Genomic DNA, 23,913 nt, shown 5'->3' with positions numbered 1-23,913 from the left:
CATTTGTCCACAAGACACGTTTCTTCCCGCCCGAGGAGAAGACCAAGCTATTTGAGGTGTCCGTAACCGTAGTAATCAAAAATTGTGACATAAATCTATCTTGCTAGGAACTATTAGAAGAGTTTGTAAGAATGGATTGTTTCAAGGGTTTATTTGCACTTGAAAAAGTTGGTACTTTGAATCATTTGCATTTTCAAATGGTGGTCAGTCTTATAGCTCCCTCACTCATAAGTATTGGCAAAACCATCAAGCAGTAGTTGAGCTGGGATTTTTTTAAACCAGAGGGTGCTATATAGTGATGTGTAAAGGTCTGAGGCAAACAAAAATACATACTCTCGAAGGTATGATAGGGTATTGCATGAAGGACTTACACAAGCCCCACTTCAAGTTTTTCTCACACAATATCTCCAGTGAGGATATAACAAGAGGACGTCAATTGTATGCTCTTTATGGACAAGCTGACTTGAAAAACAAAGTTTTCTTATCGCCTGTTAACCTCTTCAACTGAGCTTATGTATACAAGGATAATTATATAGCTAACAAGCTTGGTGCTTCACTCTAGAGCACTCTATTGAAAATGGTTCGAAGTGGAAAGTACTATTCGGTAGCATCTTGGATAATTCCAAAGACTGGATCATGCATGAGTAGGAGAAGATCCGATGTTGTTTGGAAAGTGATGAAGCTTCCTCACCTCACCACTGCATGGACATAGAAGAGATTTTCTTTTTAGATACTCTCGGTGCCAGATATTTCAATCCTCTACATGCGGAACCTAACAAAGAAGAACATGAAGATGAGAGAAGCGAAGACGGTGATGTAAGAGATACACATGAAGATCTGCATGGTGAGCACACTGTATAGCTAGGAAGTTATGGCAATCCCATTGTCATTAACAATGACCAAGAGACAGCCTCGCAACAAAACTACAGTGCATCGTATCTTTCAGTGTGGGAAAGAACACAGAAGTTCAAGAAAGCAATCATCGATGGAGATGAGTTCGTGCCACTCTCGCTAGAAGTTTGTAAATATGTTGGTCTCACTGAGGAGCAAGCTTGTTTTGTCTAGTTTTCTTTAGCTTGGATTTTTGTTTTGTTCTTTGCTGGATTGTGGGTTGCATATTTCATATTTTGGCTTTGGTTGTATGTACATAATTATCTCCTCTTGTATTGCTTTTTTTCATATATAAATACAGCACAATTGTAATTTTCCCTTTGTCTTATTGGTTATGTATTAAACAATTCCATAATATTTTAAAATAACCAAATTTTACCTTGAAAATCGATGGTACCATAGCTACTACAATCATATTTTGGAGCAATATTTTCTTCCCTAAAGTTTCTTCCAAAAAAAAATTATATGCACCCATGAAAAAATTTAATTAATGTGTTTGTTTGTTTTCATTATTAGTGCTTGGGGCAGTATGAGGAAGTTCTAACGACACAGCCCCCCACCAATATCAATGGAGACGAGGCTAACATTGTAAGTCCTCAATTTACTGGCTCAAACAAGTGTTGAGATAAAGACTCAAGATGTATGCATTGTGAAAATAAAGTAGGACGTGGAATAAATTTGAGCATTTGGAATATGGGATTTTATGCAATTTAAAAAAATAATTGTGGCATCAACCATGTCATAAGGCTCAGGCCAAATGGATCCGAATTACGTGAAGCAGAGCAATAGTGGTATATGTATGCACAAGTTTTTTCCAAGTTTTGATGCAAATCTCAAAGGTTTGAAAGGTATAATTTTTAATAATAAAAGGTGCATTTATTAGAGTTTACGTATGCCAAGGGGTTGAATGGTTGGTAAGTGACTTGACTAGAATGCATGGGGGTTAATGAGAAGCATGGATCAGAAAAAGAATTGGAGATCCATTCAATTCATATTTTGTTCACGAAAAATGCAAGGAGAGGCCCAGACGCACAAAGGGCAGCCCACGACAGCAGTATCAACTCTCTCTCTCTCTCTCTTCTCTCTCTCTCTCTCTCTCTCCCTCCCTCCCAAGAGGAGGTGAAGGCAAGGGAAACCCATTTAGCTATGTATAGGGTTTTATGTGGAGCATATGCCACTATATGGGATATATCCCCTCTCTCCTTTTACTATGAGGGAAGAGAGAGGAGGCCCATTTTACTATATATGGTTTTATGTGGAGACATCCCATCTCTCCTTCACCCATGTTTCAGAAGCAAAATCCCAAACACAAGAGAATGGTTTTTTTGACATGTTAAAGGCTTGATTTAAGACCATAACTTTCAACCTACACATATTCTTTACATTCTTTCTTTTAGGGGTTCAAGACCATCATTAATAAGACTTTAATAAGGTGAAAAATATCAAAATTTAGATTAAGAAAGGTGATCAAGAAATTAGAGTGGAAAGTCATGGCTTAGGTGCTCATAGATTTCCTATTGGAAAAAGTTCTTGAAGAATGGTCTTTTAGGGTTGTAAGACCATGATTGGGACTTGAGGCTGTCATGATCAAAAAGCACGGCAAAGAAGACACCTCTATACGTTGGGGTTTATGAGACCAAAATTGCAACGTTAAGTATAAAACAAGAATATAGAGAAAAACAAGTTGGGGCAATGAGCACAAAGACCTAACATCAAAACGAGTGATTAGGTGTTGTTATAATCATGTTTTTAGATATGTAAATTTGAGTTTATGATGAGCAACATGCAAAGAGAAATTAATGATGGAAATGGTTCAATTCAAGTAGTGGTGTGCACTTTATCTTAAAGCATAATGCATTGTTGGATGTATTAAATTTAAGAGAAGGTAAGTTTGTGTTTAAGGGAGATTATGCATGATTAAAGTAGGTTTAAGACTAACCATTGTGATGACCACAATTTAGCAGACAAGGATCTACTTTATCTTACCAATAGATATGTGGCACATCATGTGTATAAGTCACCACACATGTTGGTGCATTTGTAGAATCCTCTGCAGGAAAGTAAAAGGGGTTGACTTACCCATGATGAAGTACATCCATCTTAGAAAAATAGATGGTTCTAAATGCAAGTTTCAAGAGTGGAGATCAACTCCTAACGAACAACTAATATAGTGGGCTTTTGTTAGCACACTTGTACCAAGATCCATGTGGCAGAACTCAGAGATTTAAAAGCTAGAGAGGAAGATCCAAAGGAAAATCTTGTGGCTTATGGGGCTGGTAAAAGCTATGGTTGGTCATAGAAGTTTTTTACTAATACCTATGAGGATATTAGGAATGTACTCCTTAAATAGGACATGGATAACACTTTGTATTTCGATACATATAGCATGTTTCTTAATAAGGGCAATCTATGATCGTGAGGTCCTTGATGGCAATACATATGGTGAGGTTCCAAAGGGCAAACCTTTGAGTGAGGTCCCTAGACACGTTATTGTTTGTTGCGGGACTACGGAAAACTTGGATGAGGATTACTACATTCACTTGTTTTTGGCACTTTTATACATTAGTAGGTTTGTGAGCCCGGGATCTACAGATCCTAGTCACCCTCTGCTACAAGGATTGAGGTGACTAGAGCTCTGATGGGTTTGAGCTTCTTTGGGAGAGATGCTTTCTCAATGTACAAAGCCATTAATACAATGGGTACATTTGTGAATTTTGGTTTGTCTTAGTGATTACGAGTACATGTGATGTGATATACTTCGAGTTCTATCTTGTTTATATAATGAAAAGAATGTGTAGATATTCTTCAAAATGTAATTTGGAGTAATGTTGTGGTGTTTGAAGCAATTGTAAATGTGTGTCATTATTGTTAAAACTTGCCTTTCACAATGTTTCACAACGATGCATTAAAGTAATATTTTTATGGGTATGTCATTTCTTATGTAATCCTTTGGATATGATGTTTTCTTTTGTGTCTTTTGGTTCTGATTTTATTACTATTTATTTCATTGTGGTTTATTTCCTATTGTGCACTTTGTCTATGTATCATATACTTAGTAGAGTGATTAGGAGCCTCACAAGTGGTATTAGAGCATGTTAAATCAATTGGGTAGCTAGATCTAAGTCTGTCAATAAGAAACATTGAAGGGATTGACATTAATTCTCTTACTCGTTCTGAAGAACAAAACTCCATGATTTGGTAGCTCCTTGTCAACCAAAATGAGAGATGGAACCAAGAGAGGAAAGAAACTTCTAGAAGAGAGAGAAATCTTAACATAGATATTAATCATGAAGCAACCCTATTAATTGGGAAAGAGAAGTCCCAAGAGGTCCAAATAGAAGAGAAGAAGGACAACATTATGTGGGGAATGACGAGGTTAAAGGTCATAACATGGAAGGTGAAAATCCATCTATGGATTGTCAGGGAGAACATGATTATCCAAGATTAGAACAAAACCCCAGAAGGAGGAGTTATGTAGAAATGCAAGCCCAGTTGATTCTCCCCTTAAATATGTTTTCAAGAAAGTCAAAGTATTTGTCAAGAAATTGAAGCTTGGATGAAGAATTAGGAGATTATTTCAAGCTTAGAGAGTTTGATAAAGTAGGGAAAGCAAAGGTAGCACGGTTGTAACTTAAAGGACTTGTCAAATTATGGTGGAATAAAATTTCTTTGACTAGACAGCTTGAAGCAAGTCCAGTTGCTTGGAAAGCATTCAGAGAGACAATGCAAAGAAGATATATTTGTTTCTACTGAGTATAAGATGCAAAAGAAAATGGAGTTCTTAAAGCTCAAACTAGAAGGGAGGTGCTATGGAAGGATCTAGAGATTAATTCCTGAAACTATAGAAGTATGGCCCCGAGTTGGATGATGTGACTTTGATTAGTAAGTTTGTGGAAAACTTAGATAGAGAAATATTATTTCATGTGAGGGGAAGCACTATCATAGATTTCCAAGATGTAGTGCATATAAGAGGGCCAAAAACTTTAAGAAGATGAGTGGTTATCAAAAGGAAAAGTGTGAAAGGTCAAGCTTTGGGATAAATCTAGTCTAAAGGGAAAAGGCCAAATAGTTTTTTGTTTTTTACAACAAAGGATATCTAGGAAAGCATCAAGCTTCGAGACCAAAATTAAAAATCAAGGGGAATTCCAATAGGTGCATGCTATAGGTGTGAAGAACTGCGACTTTACAGTTCATTGTACAAAGAAGGCAAAGTTTTCAAAGCCATACTTGAAGAAGACTACTATAAAGGCTAAAGTTGTAGAGGTGGAAAATCTAGCCATAAAAGAAATTAAAGGTGAAGAAGGTATGTTCCATGACTTAACTATGCGTGTTTAGCTTTTGTTATTAGGGTTAAAGGTAATATTATGGGATTGAAATGGAAATTTCTCATTAACTCTGCTACTACCAGTCATCATGGCTTCTGAGCACGTGAGTTTGGAATGAGCTTGGAGCGAGCTTTTCTTGACAACCACTTTCTCTCTATACCCATAACTCCATACTTCTTCTCAATCTTCTTTCCTTCTCCCTCCTCCTCGTCCTCCTCTCCTCCTCCCAACCCTATCCAGGCTTGCTTGCCTAGCCCCTCAATCCTCTGTCTCTATCTCCTCTCTCCACTCTCTCCCTCCTTATGTGTGCTCTCTCTCTCTCTCTTCTTCTTCTTCTCCCCCTCTCTCTGTCTGTCTCTCTATTCTTCTTCTCCCCCCCCCTCTCTCTCTCTCTCTCTCTCTCTCTCTCTCTCTTCTTCTTCTTCTTCTTCTTCTTCTTCTCCCCCCTCCCTTCTTTCTATCTCTCTCTCCATTCACATCTACCTTCACTTCTTCTTCTTCTTCTTCTTCCTCTCTCTCTCTCTCTCTCTCTCTCTCTCTCTCTCTCTCTCTCTCTCTCATTGTCATTGCAAACATAAAACTCTCCTTATAGAATAATAGTAACCATTCAGAGAGAGAACGATACATGCCAACACAATTTAATGTTGATTGTACGTTCTACAATTTGATTTTAAGATTTGGACACGAGAAGATGATAGTATAAAATAAAAAGGAGCTTCAAATCTATCCATCATTATTTCTATTACAATTTGCCCAATGGCACTAAAACCTCGTTAACAATATGCTCATCTAGTTCCACACAGACTATGTCTCTCCTCAGATCTCTCACAACTTTTGTGAGGTCTCTAGCCCCAACAACGAGGTTTATCACCACATCTCCCAAGGTGCTCCAATAGCTTCTTCCAAAAAGCTCTTCCATTTTGTAATCCACATGTTTATGAACATAGCAAAGGTATCAACTAGATTCTAGACTACACCTATTCATCATCAAACTTAGGAAAGAAATACCCACCCACCTCTATATGCTTCTCCATGACTATCTTTTTCCCACTCCCCTGCCCGCCTTCATCCTTCCAATATTCTATCTTAGGGTATACATAAGATGATATCGAGCATGCCTGTAAAATGCAAAAAACATAAAGATGTTTTAAATCAAAATTATTATTGCAAAAAGTTTTGAGCATCGAGGCTACACATTGGAAAATAAACTTACATGACTTTTGCGGATTATGCCAACCATTTTTTGCATCTCAATGTGTACATTAATACAAGCTTTGATCCATATATATGACTATTATGATGGCATAAGTGGTAGCTTATAAGATTCTTATAGTGAGGGCACAACCATTGTATAAACTAGCCTATTAGCAATCTCCCATATATTTTTCTCCTCTCTAGCATTGTAATTATTCGATAGAGGCACAATTTCACCAACCCCATGGACGGATGCTCATGTTGGTGCTCTACAAACCATTAGAGACAAAGTACAGCTTCAATTTTTAAGCCGAATCTATGATCGTGAAGACTTAACCTCCGCAAAGCATTATGTAAGTGAACAAAAGCTTGGGGTATCTCCCCTCCCCTTAGCATGAAGCCAATCTTTGTAATAGTACTATGCACCGGTTCCATCTCTTCGAAGAGTAAAAACACAAGGCAAGGATCTAAGTCTCTAAATTTGTATACACAACACAAAATAAATCCTTGAGAACGAAGATGTAGAAAGGAATATAACATTTACCTAGAAAACTCAGGGAACCTATCAATATAGTGTAAAAGATGAAGTGAGTAGAATGCATGGTTGTCCTTGCTCTCCAACCCAAGGTGCCTGCATAAAAAGCAACCACTAACTGCACTAATTGTAGTACTCTCCACTTTCTTTTTGCAGAAGGCACGTATAGACAGGAAACCAATTTCTTTAACAAAGTACATGTGATTTGGTGATGAGAGAAGTCTAAGCTCATCTTCTGAACCTAACCTTGTAGAAGTTTGATGCAATGCCTTCCCACAAGTTTTTAGAATATTACTAATCAAAGAAGAGAAAAAAATCCCTCATTTCAAGGTCTTGCAATTTTCATAAATGCAATGTTCTAATGACCACTATAGGATAGTGGCCAAACCACTTACTTGGATTGTGGAAGTCCCATTAAGAGAGGTGAAAGAGGCCAAGACGTGTGTTAATCGTTTAAGCCCTTTCTCCACTCTCAATCCTCTAAGTTAATCCTTCCCATGGCAATGGTTAAGCTAGAAAGCTTGAACGACTCTTGACTCCACTATAGATCAATCACTCTCTCACTCAAGCTTACAAGCATACACACTCAATCACACTATAGATCAATCACTCTCTCACTCAAGCTTACAAGCATACACACTCAATCACACTACAAGCAATAACACAAGCTTGCATACCGCATGTAAGAAAGAAGGTGATAGCACAAGAGAAGAACAAATCTTTGCACAAGAAATGATTGAATTATCCCCATTCACATTATCAAAAAATTTATATATACACATGGGATTTGCCCCACCACCTGCACTTGCCTTTTGTTATACAGAGTTGTCTTGGAGTTGTTACATGACTTGCTTCGCTGGAGCTTAACTTTCAACTAGAAAATCTTGAGTTTTTACATGCTCTGGTAGAGCATGAGATCCTTCTTGTTAATTAGGTAGAGGGCAAGGTTGTGCTTGAGTGGAGACCAAGTTTCTCTTTGTTTCTTTGGATGACCTTTAGATTCTTCTTGATATTAATTTGTATCTTGAGTTTTTTTTTTTGAAAAACGATCCTTCTATTAGTTAATGAGAAAGTGCCATAAGGCTACTTATCTTGAGTTTTTCACCGTTACTTAGGAGGAATTTGACTTTCTTCAAGTTGTTTCTTGTTCCCCTAGTTACATACAAATTAATCTTACTTGTTTCCCTAGTTACATACAAATCAAGATTTTTCTTATAAATCATTATAACTAGATATCACTATCAATAACATTAGCAACCTTAGATTGTGTCTCATTGATAGGAGGGGGGAGGGCTCGCCAATGCTTTCTTAGCAAAGAGTTTGTGCTTCCTTCGGATATCAAGAACTTTCAAATGTGCTTTTCATGATCATCTGCATTCTTAGAGTAAACTAAGATATCATCAAAGGGTGGGTTCAATCTCCCCCCATGCATGAGTGAGCACGCTTCCTCATGCATGTATTTATGTATTAGAAAAAAGCAAGTGTGCAAACTATGCACGACCAAAAAGAGTGGGTTCAATCTCCCCCCATGCATGAGTGAGCACGCTTCCTCATGCATGTATTTATGTATTAGCAAAAAGCAAGTGCTCACAAATATAGCTTTGATACATTCCACTTGGGCCATTAATATCAAAAAGTAACTTGGTCCCCAAGCTAGTCTATTTACATTAAAATTGTAGCAATTTAATTAAATGAAACTATGGGCAGGCGACCATCGTTGCACATCAAAATATAACGACCGCGCACCAGCCAAAATCCATCGTACCCATGCTACTCCGTGCACTGATCTACTCACCAAAAACACACGATACATTAAATCTCGCTTATCTGCCCAACACGATGTGACCACTACTCCATGCTCTCGCGCATAGCCAGTCACGACCATGTGGCAAATGAGCATACCATAAATATCACATAAAATATAAAATAATTCCATAGTTAATTCCATAATTCTCATTTCTATAACATACCATGGGGTTAAAAAGGAACTGTCCTCAGTTGTGTGAAATAAACACAAGCAAGGGTGGCTAACCTCATGCTAACATGCTACCTCAGTTGGTGAATCGGCACTTAATCAGTGTGCTGCCTTGGCACTGAACGTGTTGCCTAAGTTGGTGATCGGCACTAAATGAACATGCTGCCTCAGTCGGCGAATTGGCACTAAATGAATGTGCTGCCTCAGTCGGCAAATCGGCACTAAATGAATGCGCTGCCTCAGTCATCACAGCGAATCAGCTCTGATAGCAATGCATCAATAAACCCCCAAAACCATAGCTTCAAGAAGGAGATAAATATAGCCACTATGCATGACAAAACCATAGCTTCAAGCTTTTTAAAATAAACAAGAAGGAGATAAATATAGCCACTATGCATGACAAACAGAGTGGGTTCAATCTTCCCCCATGCATGAGTGAGCACGCTTCCTCATGTATGTAATTATGTATTAGCAAAAATTAAGTGCTCACAAATATAGCTTGATACATTCCACTTTGGGCCATTACTATCAAAAAGTAACTTGGTCCCCAAGCTAGTCTATTTACATTAAAATTGTAGCAATTTAATTAAATAAACTATGGGCGCGCGACCATCGTTCTCACACCGGCCAAAATCTAGCGTACCCAACTAATATACCTTACGGACATCCTTATATCTCCAAGTTGTGATCTCCGCAACACCAATCAAGTCATCAATTTTGCAGAGGGTAATTCACAGGTTTAATTCATCGGTGCTTGGGTAACTTCCACTATCAACTTTCAATTTTCTTTACTTCATCATGCCGTCAAGCGACACCTCGTGTAACACAACTCCGACATAGATACCCCTTTGCCTGAGGCTACTCCGGAACAACAAATTTATTTGTTGCAACAACTTCAAGATGTGGAACGCCAATTACAAGACCGTGACAAATGACTGCGAGATTTGGACGCTGAGGATGACCGAATTGCTAAAGTTTTGCGAGCGGCATTTGATGCTCAACAAACCCGCAAAGAAGAAAAGATAAGTTGTCGCTCATTTACTTTCTCTCACTTTGATGGTCATACAGATGGAAAAATTGTTTTATCATTCTTGAGTCAATTTGATGACTACTTTGTCGAAGAACTTTTTTTCGAGCGTGACAAAATTAAGTGCGTCACCCCAACCACATGATAAAGCTGCTTTATGGTGGAATGTGCTCCACAATAGCATTGATCGCCCAACCACTTGGGCCTTGTTCCAAGAGAAGGTCAAAGAATCATTCTTACCACCTCAGTTTCATCTTCACGTGCGTCGCGCATGGTCAAATTTTTCATGGGTTGAAGGTGAAAACGTCAGTCAATATACAAAGCATTTTTGGCAACGCCTCTTACTCCTTTGTATGCTCGAAGATGTGCCTAAAAATTCACTTCAACGCAAATACGAAGATGGTCTTCAACATGGTATACAAGCAAAAATCAATACTTTGAAGCCCTCTTCACTCTATGAAGCAATTTCTTTCGCTCATGACGTAGACAAAGAGTTTTAATCTATTGTGTGCCCAGATGGCTCGCTCTTCTAAAAAGGGTACTCAAATTCACCAACCACAAGCGGCAACTCAAAACCGACAATCGTCTTGGGTAACAAATAATCGTAACTTTTGTAAACCATTTGTTACTCACTAATACTTTTAACAACACTCGTGCACCCACTTTTCCAAATAAAAATGTATCGAATGTGGCTAATTCCAAGCCACATGATGTAAATTCAAAGCCTCAGCTTAGCCACAATAGTGTGCACTCTTGCTAAGCTTCCAAAGGACAAACCTTCATCGGGCAAAACTCCACTATATTGAAGAGGATAGCGCTATTGATGATCTCGACTTCGCTCTAGATTGGACTGAAGATGCTCTTCAATCCGAGGTGAACAACACAGAATCTATTGATCTAAAGACTTTGCATCATCACACCATTTAGAGAACTAGCCACAACTGAGATGCGTGCTCCTGCATATATGGGACATAGAGGAATTCAATCCACATTAGCTGCATGTAAATAATATTTCTTTTGGCCTGACATGAAACATCACATTACAAAATTTATGTCTGAATGCATTGTTTGTCAAAGAATTAAACACCATCATGGTAAACCTTTTGGTCTTTTAATGCCCCTACCTATTCCCAAAGGTATATGGGAAGAGATTTCAATGGATTTTATTACTGGCTTGCTCACTACCTCCTCTCATAAAAATGACATGATATGGACCATAGTTGATAGATTTAGCAAGCAAGCATACTTTGTACCTTGCAAGAAGACCTTGTCTGCCCCTCAAGTTGCAAAGCTATTCATTAAGACTATCTTTCCTCACGATGGCTTTCCCAAAGTCATTCTCTTTGACCGAGATGGCCGCTTTTGCAATCATATTTGGGTTGCTTTATTCAAGAACTTAGGTTCTAAAATGGACTTTACATCCGCTTTCCACCCAGAAAGCAATGGCCATATTGAAGCTACCAACAACACTATTATGGATCTTCTTAGATCCTACACTATTGTGATGACTGACCCTCTAATTGGGATCGACATTTGCCTCTACTTCAATTCGCATACAACAATACCCCCCATTCGGCTACTGGTCGAGCTCCCTTTGAAATTGTCTATGGTAAGAAACTTCCCATTCCTGTCTTTACCATAATTAGTGATGTTCCAGCTATTGACTCTTTAGCTCATGACCATACCACTATTTTAGCTGAAGTCACTGAATCTATTAAACAAGCACAATTCAAATACATAGCTCAAGCCAATAAGAAATGACAACTAATGAAATTCAAAGAAAATGATCTAGTTTGGTTTCGCATAGAGAAAAGACGCTTTAAGAATATTGCCAAGCATCCTAAGATCAAGTTGGCTCCTAGATTTTATGGACCGTTCATAATTATCCAACAAATCAATGAAAATGCATTCTGCTTAGGCATTCCCACTTATTGGAAGATACATAACTCATTCCACATTAGTTTATTGAGACCCTTTAAAGACCCCACTCATTTTAACCCTGTTATTGATGATCCATCTCTCCTCAAGGATGACTCTGAAGTTCTAGTACATGAAAGTATTATAGACCATGGCCAGACAACCACCCGTATTGGCAATGTGTATTATCATTACTTGGTGAAGTATAAGAATCATTCTATTGAGGAATCACAGTGGATTCCTAAAACGTCGCTTACCTCGCACTACCGACACTTGATTATGGCATACTAATCACATTCACATTGATTCTTTTATGGACACCGATTCATCGACTGAGGCAGTGTCATAGTTCCTCCACATGTTTTGGTGCCGATTCACCGACTAAGGCAGCACATTCATTTAGTGCCGATTCGTTGACTGAGGTAGTACATTCATTTAGTGCCGATTCACCGACTGAGGCAGCACATTACTTTAGTGCCGATTTGCCGACTTAGGTAGCACGTTCATTTAGTGCCGATTCGTCGACTGAGGAAGCACATTGATTTAGTGCCGATTCGCCCACTGAGGCAGCACATTAGGATGAGGTTGGCCATCCTTGCTTTTGTTTATTTCACACAACTGAGGACAATTGCTTTTTAACCCCATGGGATGTTATGGAAATGAGAATTATGGAATTAATTATGGAATTATTTGATATTTTATGTGATATTTATGGTACGTTCATTTGCCTTATGGTCATGACTAGCTATGCACGAGAACGTGGAGTAGTGGTCACATCGTGTTGGGAGGATAAGAGAGATTTAATGTGTCTTGTGTTTTTGGTGAGCAGATCAATGCACGGAGTAACGTGGGTATGCCGGATTTTTGCCAGTGCACAGCCGTCGTGTTTTGATGTGCAACGATGGTCACCCACCCATAGTTTCATTTAATTAAATTACTACAATTTTAATGTAAATAGACTAGCTTGGGGACCAAGTTACTATTTGATATTAATGGTCCAAAGTGGAATGTATCAAGCTATATTTGTGAGCTCTTTCTTTTTGCTAATACATAAATACATGCATGAGGAAGCGTGCTTACTCATGCATGGGGGGAGATTTAACCCACTCTTTTTGGTCGTGCATAGTTTCTATATTTATCTTCTTCTTGTTTATTTTGAAAAGCTTGAAGCTATGGTTTTGGGGGTTTATTGACAGCATAGTATTATAGACCATGACACCAAACAACCACCTGTACTGGCACTGTGTATCATCGTTGGTGAAGTATAAGAATCATTCTATTGAGGAATCACAGTGGATTCCTGAAACATCGCTTACCCCGCACTATCGACACTTGATTCTAGCATACCACTCACATTCACATTGATTCTTTTATGGACACTGATTTGCCGACTGAGGTAGTGTCATAGTTCCTTCACATGTTTTGGTGCCGATTCGCGACTGAGGCACCACATTCATTTAGTGCTGATTCCCGACTGAGGCAGCACATGGATTTAGTTCTGATTCACCGACTAAGGCAGCATGTTCATTTAGTGCTGATTCGTCAACTGAGACAGCACGTTCATTTAGTATCGATTCGTGGACTAACGCAGCACATTGATTTAGTACTGATTCACTGACTGAGGTAGCATGTTAGCATGAGGTTGGCCACCCTTGCTTTTGTTTATTTCAGACAACTGAGGACAGTTTCTTTTTAACCCCGTGGTATGTTATGGAAATGAGAATTATAGAATTAATTGTGGAATTATTTGATATTTTATGTGATATTTATGGTACGCTCATTTGCAACATGATTGTGACTGGCTACGTGAGAGCGTGGAGCAGTGGTTGCATTGTGTTGGGCAGATAAGCGAGATTTAATGTGTCTTGTGTTTTTAGTGAGCAGATCAGTGCGCGGAGTAGTGTGGGTGCGATGGATTTTGGTCGGTGTGCGGCCATCGTATTTAATGCGCGATGATGGTCACTTGCCCATAGTTTCATTTAATTAAATTACTACAATTTTAATGTAAATAAACAAGCTTGGGGAACACGTTTTTTTAATATATTAAGGGCCCAAAGTGGAATGCATCAAGCTATATTTGTGAGAGCACGTGCTTTTTGCTAATACATAAATACATGCATGGGGAGAGATTGAACCCACTCTCTTTGTCGTGCATAGTGGCTATATTTATCTCCTTCTTGTTTATTTTAAAAATCTTGAAGCTATGGTTTTGGGGGTTTATTGACACCATTGGTATCAGAGCACATGTACAGAGCTATTGGTATCATAACCACTAGGAATCCCACCGGGATGACAAACCCCGCAAATGGCCACACTTGCTACCAACCACATGCACCAAGGGCAACAACGCTGATGGCAATAACACCCGATAACGGTGTGTGCACAAGCAAGTGGGTGTTTCCTTTACAAGACCGTGTGTGTATCAAGAGAGTCCGGCATGTTACAAAGAAAGTGGGAGAGGAGGCTTCCTGTTTGACGTGGTTGCTTGTCCACTGTAGCATGGCTGCAGCCACTACATGGGCCACATAGCAGCAGCAGAGCAGGTGTGCATATAGCCGAGCCACAGCCATGACAACAAACTGGCATCTCCACAAGTAAAGTGTAGCGTGCCTCCACAAGATGAAGAAACGACAGTGATTAACGGAGGAGGGTACAAGGAATGAACATACAGCCATGACACAGTAACAACGCAACATAGAAATATATATCTCTCTCTCTTCTCTATACAACCGTGGAGGGGAGAAGTACATTGTCTTTCTTCTCGGGAAATCGGCAAATGAGGCACACCTCATCTAACGTCTGCACTCACATGCCATCATCAAGCGATGATTCGTTGCAACACAATTCTGACATGGATACCCCTTTACCTGAGGCTACTCCAAAACAACAAATTTATTTGTTGCAACAACTTCAAGATGCAGAACGCCAATTACAAGACTGCGACAAACGATTGCAGGATTTGGACGTTGAGGATGACCGAATTGCTAAAATTTTGCAAACCCGCAAAGAACAAAAGATAAGTCGTTGCTTATTTACTTTTTCTCACTTTGATAGTCGCAAAGATGGGAAAATTGTTTTATCATGGTTGAGTCAATTTGATGACTACTTTGTTGAAGAAAGTTTTTTCGAGCGTGACAAAATTAAGTGTGCCACCAACCACACGAATGATAAAGTTGCTTTATCATGGAACGTGCTCCGCTGCCATAGCATTGATCGCCCTACCACTTGGGCCTCGTTCCAAGAGAAGGTCAAAGAATCATTCTTACCACCCCAGTTTTATCTTCACGCGCATCGTGCATGGTCAAATTTGTCATGGATTGAAGGTGAAAATGTGAGTGAATATACTGAGAGTTTTTGGCAACGCCTCGTACTCCTTCGTATGCTCAAAGATGTGCCTGAAGATTCACTTCAACACAAATACAAAGATGGTCTTCAATGTGGTATACAACCAAAAATCAATACTTTGAAGCTCTCTTCACTCTATGAAGCCATTTCTTTCACTCACGACCTGGAGAAAGAGTTTCAATCTATTTCTCAGATGGTTCGCTCTTCTAAAAAAAGCTACTCAAATTCGCCAACCACAAGCGGCAACTCAAAATTGACAATCTTCTTGGGTAACAAACAATCGTAACTTTCGACCATTTGTTACTCCACGCACTGACACTTTTAACAACACTTGTGCACCCACTTTTCTAGATAAAAATGTATCTAATGTGGCTAATTCCAAGCCAAATGATGTAAATTCAAAGCCCCAGCTTAGCCGCAATAGCGTGCACGTGCCATGTGTTGATTCATAGCACGAATATCCTATCTGTTATTATAAATGCCATAAAAGCTGGGCCATAAACAATCTTAGTGCCATGCTAAGCTTCCAAAGGACAATCCTTCATCGACAAAACTCCACTATATTGAAGAGGATAGCACTATTGATGATCTCTACTTCGCTCTAGATTGGACTGAAGATGCTCCTAAATCCGAGGTCAACAACACAAAATCTATTGATCCAAGTATGCCTCCCTCAATACATGCTTTATTGCGAATGAAAGGTCATATAAATGGTTATGTAGTATGTGTTTTACATGACGATGGTAGTTCACATGACTTCATCTCAGAAAGACTTGCTAGGAAAATCCAACTTGAAACTTCTCCTTTTGCTTATAAAGTTAATCTGCTTTTCAAGGGACTAGGTACAATGGCACACGTAAAATAAAAGATCTCGAAATTTCTATTGGTCCTTATAGGGAAAAATGATTTTTTCTTATTGCACATCTGCACTCCACATATGTTATTCTTGGTATGCCATTTAGACACCAACATAATCCACAGATTGATTATTATATATGCACGATGTCTTTCAATTTCAATAATCAATCTATCTCTTTATCTAGTCACTCTTCTCTTGAAATGTTTCCACTCATCTCTCACACACAAGCACGTTGTGCATTGAGGAAACAAGAGAAAGCGTACATGATTTATGTAAATGAAGTGGAAACAAAAGGATCTTCTCTTTCAACACAACAACAAAAAAAAAATTTCTTCATTTAATGATTGTTTTGTGGATGACTAATGATTGTTTTGTGGATGACTATCCTCCCCGTCTACCTCCTTCTCATGGTGACTTAGACCATAAGGTAGAACTTCTTCTAGGCATTCAATCGCCTCACAAAGGACCATATAGACATGGCCCTTTGTACCAACAAGAAGTGCAATGTCAAGTAGTTGAATTTCTTTAACAAAGGTCTCATTTTCCCTAGTAGTTCCCCTTTTGGTGCACCTTGTTGAAATATACAAGTGAATAGGGTGTGTGCGGGAACAAGCGCTTGGCTAGAGGCTGTAAAAGAGAATCTGTAAATGTGAGAGAACCTGTGAAAAGGTGAGAAGAATCTACTGGGAGAGAATAAAGGGTAGCATGAGAAGATTTAGGAGGTGTGGAGATATTCTGGGAGAGGTGGAGAGAATCAAGCAAAAGAGGTGGAGTGAATCAAGAAGAAATCAGTGGGATTAGATGCTTGGATGTAAACACTATAAATTGAGGCATTGGCCTAATGAGAATTTGTTGGTTTTTTATTATCCATGCCTACATTAAGCTATTAGTTAATTGTTCACTAATCATGTCTTAATTATTATCTAATCACTTTGTTAATGATGTTGATTCTAGCATTTGATCCGCCATAGCTCATCACATTGCTATTGTTTTAACATGGTATCAGAGCCAAGCCTAGAATCCATCAATTTGTGAGCCCATTATCTTGCTAATCACTTTGCTAATTAGGATTAGTAGCTAATTAATATTTTTCCCTCTTTTTTCAACTAACCTCTGCACCCCAGCCAATGGAGGAGCTCTCTCTCCCTACACACACAACCATTGCCCAAGCCCTTTTAGGGACTCATTCTAGACTCAAGGGTCTACACATAGCCCAAAGGAATTGAAGCAATTCAACGCAGAACGCCGATAGCACGATTTGTAGGCATCTTTTTTTTGGAGGAAATCTGAGTTTTTCTACTTCATGAAATGCAATTGGTCTAATTCGAGCTAGGCCTAGGGGTTTTGAAGCATGCTCTACAAGCTGGTGAAGTCAGAATTTGATTTGATCAAGTCTACAGTGAGATCCAAGCTCTTCATCAAATCTATATGTGACTTTGGTAAAACAGAGATTAAGCATTCAATGTTTGGTCAAATCTTGTGTTTCTTGGCTTAATCCTCTACTAGACTAATTGCTATTGATGGCCTTGAAAGGATTTGAGCTCATTTGAACTCTAAGGCCACAAATCTGGGCTCCCCGCATACTCTGTTTTTTGCACACAAAACAGAGGATTAATTTACTAATCTATGATTAATCAATGCTAATCACTATATTTTGGTGCAATTGAAGGTTCAAATTAACCATTAGGTATCTGATACAGATCCCTATAACTTCATATTGCAATTCGGAGTTGGTTTGATACTCCAATCATTCCGTACAAATTGGTTACCCTTGATTTAATGTAATTTCTGGTAAAATTATGCTGATAAATTTGTGGTAATCATCATTTTGTATTTAACCCTTGGTTAATGCCTGTAAATCGCACTCAAATTTAAGATTATTCATAGCCAGAGTTGCATTTGGGAATGTGCATAAGAATGAATGCTATATGCATTATGTATTGGGCACATTACATCAGTGTAAAAATGGGATCAGACACTGCCCTTATCTAGAATAAGGCAAGAGGTAAGACCTCCCGCATAGATTTGGGTTTGCATTGCATAATGACACAAGATAAACATCAAAAGCCCAAAATAAATGTCAACAAAACATTTAAACATGTTGCTCACATGGAGCAACAAGAACTGACAGACAAGCTCATGGCCCCAGCCATGAAAGAAGAAGAACATCTCTTTCCAAGAGGAAGATCCACACCGAGAAGAAAAGCTAGAGGAAGCATTGAAGGAAGACATGGACACGAGAAGAGAAGCTGCCACGACAAGAAGACTGAAGACAAGAGAAGATGTGAGGCTCCAAAGAGTGAGGAGCCATGTGAAAATCTCTGAGAGAGAGAGAGAGAGAGAGAGAGAGACCCCACAACCCAATGTAACCTGCCCCAACAAAGTAAAACCACCTCTGAGCCACCGATGATGTAGGCCACGTGGTAGATGTATGTGTGAGCACTTTAGTCAAGGTCGCGGGCACTTGTAGTAGCCTTGGACACATAGAGAGAGAGAGAGTGTGTCAAGGACTATGAGTTTAGGGACTTGAGGCACTGGTCGCGGGCTATCAAGTAAGAGAGAAACTTGGTATAGGGTCCAGGTGTGCTAAGTTAACTTGAGGGGAGGTGTGCTAGGCACTGGTCGCGGACTATCAAGTAAGAGGGAAACTTGAGGCACTGGTCGCGGACTATCAAGTAAGAGGGAAACTTGGTATAGGGTCCAGGTGTACTAGGAGTATTCACTTAAGGGGAGGTGTTGAAATATACAAGTGAATAGGGTGTGTGCAAGAACAAGCCCTTGGCTAGAGGTTGTAAAAGAGAATCTGTAAATGTGAGAGAAAAGGTGAGAAGAATCTACTGGGAGAGAATAAAGGGTAGCATGAGAAGATTTAGGAGGTGTGGAGATATTCTGGGAGAGGTGGAGAGAATCAAGCAAAAGAGGTAGAGTGAATCAAGGAGAAATCAGTGGGATTAGATGCTTGGATGTAAACACTATAAATTGAGGCATTGGCCTAATGAGAATTTGCTAGTTTTTAATTATCCATGCCTACATTAAGCTATTAGTTAATTACTCACTAATCAAGTCTTAATTATTATCTAATCACTTTGTTAATGATATTGATTCTAGCATTTGATCCACCATAGCTCATCACATTGCTGTAATTTTAACACCTATCTTCCTTGTGCAGAAAAAGAATAAAACTTTTAGGATGTGCATAGACTATAGAGCACTAACAAAGTGAATGTTAAGAACCGCTACCCAATCCCTAAAATTGATGACCTATTAGATAAATTGAAAGATGCAAGTGTATTTAGTAAAATTGACTTAAATTCTGGGTATCATCAAATCCATATGGATCCTGCTGATATCTTCAAGACTGCTTTTCATACAAAAACAGGACATTTATGAGTTCATTGTCATGCCCTTCGGTCTCACTAAAGCTCCTCCCACATTTGCATGCATGATGAATAAATTTTTTATAAATTATCAAAACTTTGTGATTGTTTTCTTTGATGTTATTCTTGTTTACAGTCACTTTGAAGAAGAACACAAGGATCACTTAAGCATTGTCTTTGATTTGTTAAGAAAAAATTAATTATATGCTAACCCTGACAAATGTTCTTTCTTTCAAACTGAGATGGAATATTGAGGCCATATAGTATCAGCCACGCCGATGGTATTCGAGTAGACCCTAAGAAAGTCCAAACCATTCAAGACTGGCCTACTCCTAAAAACGCCCATGAAGTTAGATCTTTTCTAGGTCTAGCAGGTTTTTACCACAAGTTTGTAAAGAATTTCTCACTCATTGCTCTCCCATTGACTATCTTGCTTTGCAAGAAGACAATTTTTTGATGGGGTGAGAGTCAGCGAAAATCCTTCAAAACTTTGAAGTACTTATTGACCCACGCACCTGTCCTACAACTACCTAACTTTGATTGTCCTTTCTTTTTAGTTGTCTCACAGATACTAGTGGATCTGGCATAGGCACAGCTGTAAGATTCCTCCCCAGCCTCTCAGGATGTCCAGTATCTTCCCTTGTAGTCAAATTCCTCTTCAGAAAAGATCTTGTTTCTACCAGTTTTGGCCTAGAGAGAGAAAATCTTCTAGAGAGTGGTAATTCAGTTTTTAAATATTTTTAGATGGAAAAATATCTCTTCTTATTAAAATAAGTTTGCAAGTTGATCTTGACAAATTGGAATGTATACATTGTGATTGGTAAAATCATTTTCTATTACTACATGGTATTGGAAAGCTCTTGAGAAGCTAATTTACAAGTTGTTGCAAAGGGGGATTGATTTGGAGCTTATAGAAATTTGGTAGGACATTGTTCAGGCTTCTACTTGATGCCTAATGCAACTATATGTGTATGTAAAAAGAAAATGAGCACACGGGAGTGTAATGTGGAAATGTACATGGTTTGAGAAGGATTTTTAAAATGCTTTTGCATTGAGCAACTTTACATTTATTGGTTGGTAGAGTATGCTTATTTAAGCATTATGTTTGGCCAAGATGATTGATGTCTAGATAAAATTATTGGTGAAAAAGCTTGAGAAGAACAACTTTCAGATTTGGAAGTATTGCATGACAATGTTCTTAAAAGGCAAATGAATTTGGTGAGTGGAGTAGGTGAAGAGACAAAGCCAAGGTCTTGCAGTTAGTGCAACTCCAGCATAACAACGTTCTTGAAAGGTAAATGAATTTGGTGAACAGGTGAAGAGACAGAGCCAAGGATTCCTATAGTTAGTGCAACTCTAGCATAACTTATAGCACATAGAAATTGGTTGGAAAGAGCATTTAAGGTGTTGTATCACTTCTCATTTTGTGTGTGATATAGATAGAATGTTATGTCATATCTAGGATGTAGATAATCCTAAGGATGCATGGGATACTGTTAAAACCCTAAGATCTCTCTAGATAATTGTCATGCATAAACATGCATAAACCAGGCATAAACTCATCCACCCAACCAGCCCCGAGCCTAAGGGATGCACACATGAATTACAATGAAGTACCTCATATCTTAACCTTGATGTCCCATGCCATCAAGAGGTATGACTCCAATCCAGCAACATGTAGCTGTAGTGTGAAATGGCATGAGAGTAGATACAATCCTCTACACAAGAGAACATAGCATAACATAGCCTCTCTTGAGTGTGCCCCATGCCCCTATTATACAGGAGGGCCAAGTGACTCTTGACTCTCCATTTCCCATGTGTGACCCTTGGATGCCTGACCCTAACCGCAACCCTAACCTCAACCCTTAAAGTTAGCCCTAACCCATGCTCCCATACTCACAAGCCTAATGTGGGTTAGCCTCCTAGTATATGCACATATAATGTGCACATAACATACTTCCCCTCTCTCAAAACATTGCACTCTTGCAATGAAAATAAGGAAATATGTGCTGAACATTCTCAACTGACTCCAAGTCGAATCCTCTATTTCCCTATCTTTCCACCTAATTTTAACCTCAAGGATTAGTTGACTACGAGGTTTCCTTTCCCTAAATTCAAGTACCTTTTCAAGTTCATGTGGAACATAGGATAAATCTTCAACTTCAACAAGTTCTTGAGGAGTAACTGTGTTATCCTCACCTCCTAGTTTCTCTTTCAATCTACTGATATGAAAGACTGGACAAACTCTAACATGTGGAGGCAGTTTTAGTTCATACACAACCATAATCCAACGTATAATTCAAAATGGACCACAATATCTAGGAGATAATTTCAAGCATATTCTTGTTGACAAAGTCTGAGAGTCTTTAGGAACTTTTAAATAAACTAACGCTCCTGGTTCAAAAGACCAAGGTGAGAATCCTCTATCAATATAAAACCGTGCACTATCCTGAGCACTCCTGATAGAATCCCAAGCTTCGGTTAGCATTTCTTGCATATCACACAAGAAATCCCTCGATGCATCAAGCTTAATGTCCTTAAGATCGACATCAATAGGTGCCCTGGGTTGATACCCATACATAAGCATGAACGGACTAAAACTAGTAGCAGTATGTTTAGAACTGTTATAGGCAAATTCCATCATTGGAAGATACTTTTTGCAATTTGATGATTTTTTAGAGACATATGCATGAAGCATATCCTCTACAATCTGATTCACACGCTCTATTTTCCCATTAGACTGCGGATGATCAGAGGAACTCATATTCGAAGTAGTATCCTTGTTGTAAACCATTCGGAATAAAGTAGGAAGACATGGCATTATAACGGCAGGAACCAGGGATCCTTCGGTGGCTCGACGTACCCACATCTGTACAGGGAATTATCGGCGTCTCGAGTTACCCATATCAACATAGGGAGTCATCAATGTCTCAATGAGTCACATATGTACATCCATAAACCATCAGGTGGACTATATAAATCACCTAAAGGACGGAACTAGAGAAAGAAATGCCAATAAAGGAAGAATCCAAAATTCCTTAATCCGAACACAACAAAATAAACTCGTTGAACTCTAAAGAAAGAGATTTCAACAAGTGAAAATGCCGACGAGATAACACTCATCAAATCATGTAGGCTATAGATAAAAGAAGTTTATCTAGAGAATGCCTACACTACAACTTCAAGTGAATTCAGAAAATGAGATTGTCTTTGAATGTTGGGGTCAACATGCCAAGTAATGTTAGCAAGGCAACAATCTTGAGCCCAAATTATCCCCCCATAATATAATATATGCGAGGAATCTCTAGCATCCCATACCACCATGATACCACCCATACATACCTTACCAATTTGGAACTCCCTAGTATGCCATCTAGGAAATATGAATAAAATCTTGCATAAAAGGAATGAAATGGCCTTATCCCAGACTTTCACATACTAAAACCTGTCTCTATATATGTGAGACCACATCAAGAAATAACTCTTTCCGAGTACATCATTAGAAAACAATTTGAATTCTTGGCGCCTGTCTAATGATAACTACCCAATAAACACAATAAAGTTGGGGTAGAGAAATAATAATTCACCTAGATACATAAGCAACTAGGTATCTAAGTTGGAATATGTATAAGAGTACAAGGAACATACTCCAAAATTACATGCAAAAACGAAGGCAAATGCTACCTTCAAAGCACATGATATTATCCAAAAGATCAAAAGATCCTTATAAAACCATGGATAGAAGTATAGAAGCACCTCTAATCCATGAAAACCATAGTTGATCATAAAAAACAATGCATGCCATCTAATGGTCATTAATCATGCCAAAAGAAGCATTAAAATTGGTGGCCAACTCATCAATCTGGAGTATATGAATGTAGTGTTGTTCAAGTAGAACTCCCAAGTAAGCAAGAGAAACACATGTGTGTAGCACTCATTAAAAACCCCTAGACACAAGTAATCTAGATAGAAGCTAATGAGTCTAGATAAAACTTAGAAACCATCCAATAAAATCCACCAAAACAACTAGATAAACTAACCTATAAATACCAAATAATCCTCGAAAATGAGAATTCTCAGGAAAAAGGAATTACCATGATTTTTTTCTAATTTTTCCTAATTTTATAGGGCCTCAAAATACGCTAATTTTGAATTCCATCAAACCTAGCTTATGGCATTCCAAACCTATATTTTTCTAGAATTTTTTTTATAGCAAAATTAGATTTACCAAAATACCATTGATATTTTATAAATACCAATTTCTAGGATTTCTAAAAATAATTTCTAGAATATTCCTAATTTCTCCTCAGAATCCCATCGTTTTACGAAATTTCCAATTCCGCCCGATAATTCTCAAATCCAACAAAAATTTATAATTTTAATAGATTTTCTAATTTTCTGAGCAAAAATAGATTTTAAAAGGAATTTAAATGGTCACGGGCGCCTGAATAAACTCATCCACCCAACC

The 23,913-nt window shown here is 38.5% G+C and overlaps 1 pseudogene; it reads left to right on the top strand.

The window, feature by feature from the left end:
• Positions 1-702: 702 nt before the first annotated feature.
• Positions 703-10,447, top strand: LOC147615339 (uncharacterized; annotated as a pseudogene).
• The last annotated feature ends 13,466 nt before the right edge of the window (positions 10,448-23,913 follow it).

The sequence above is a fragment of the Cibotium barometz genome, chromosome 40 (genome assembly GCF_041138505.1).
Source record: "Cibotium barometz isolate CiBa-2024 chromosome 40, ASM4113850v1, whole genome shotgun sequence".
In the NCBI taxonomy this organism is placed as follows: domain Eukaryota; kingdom Viridiplantae; phylum Streptophyta; class Polypodiopsida; order Cyatheales; family Cibotiaceae; genus Cibotium; species Cibotium barometz.
The sequence above is the reverse complement of the archived record's forward strand: the minus strand, read 5'-3'. Positions and strand labels throughout refer to the sequence as shown.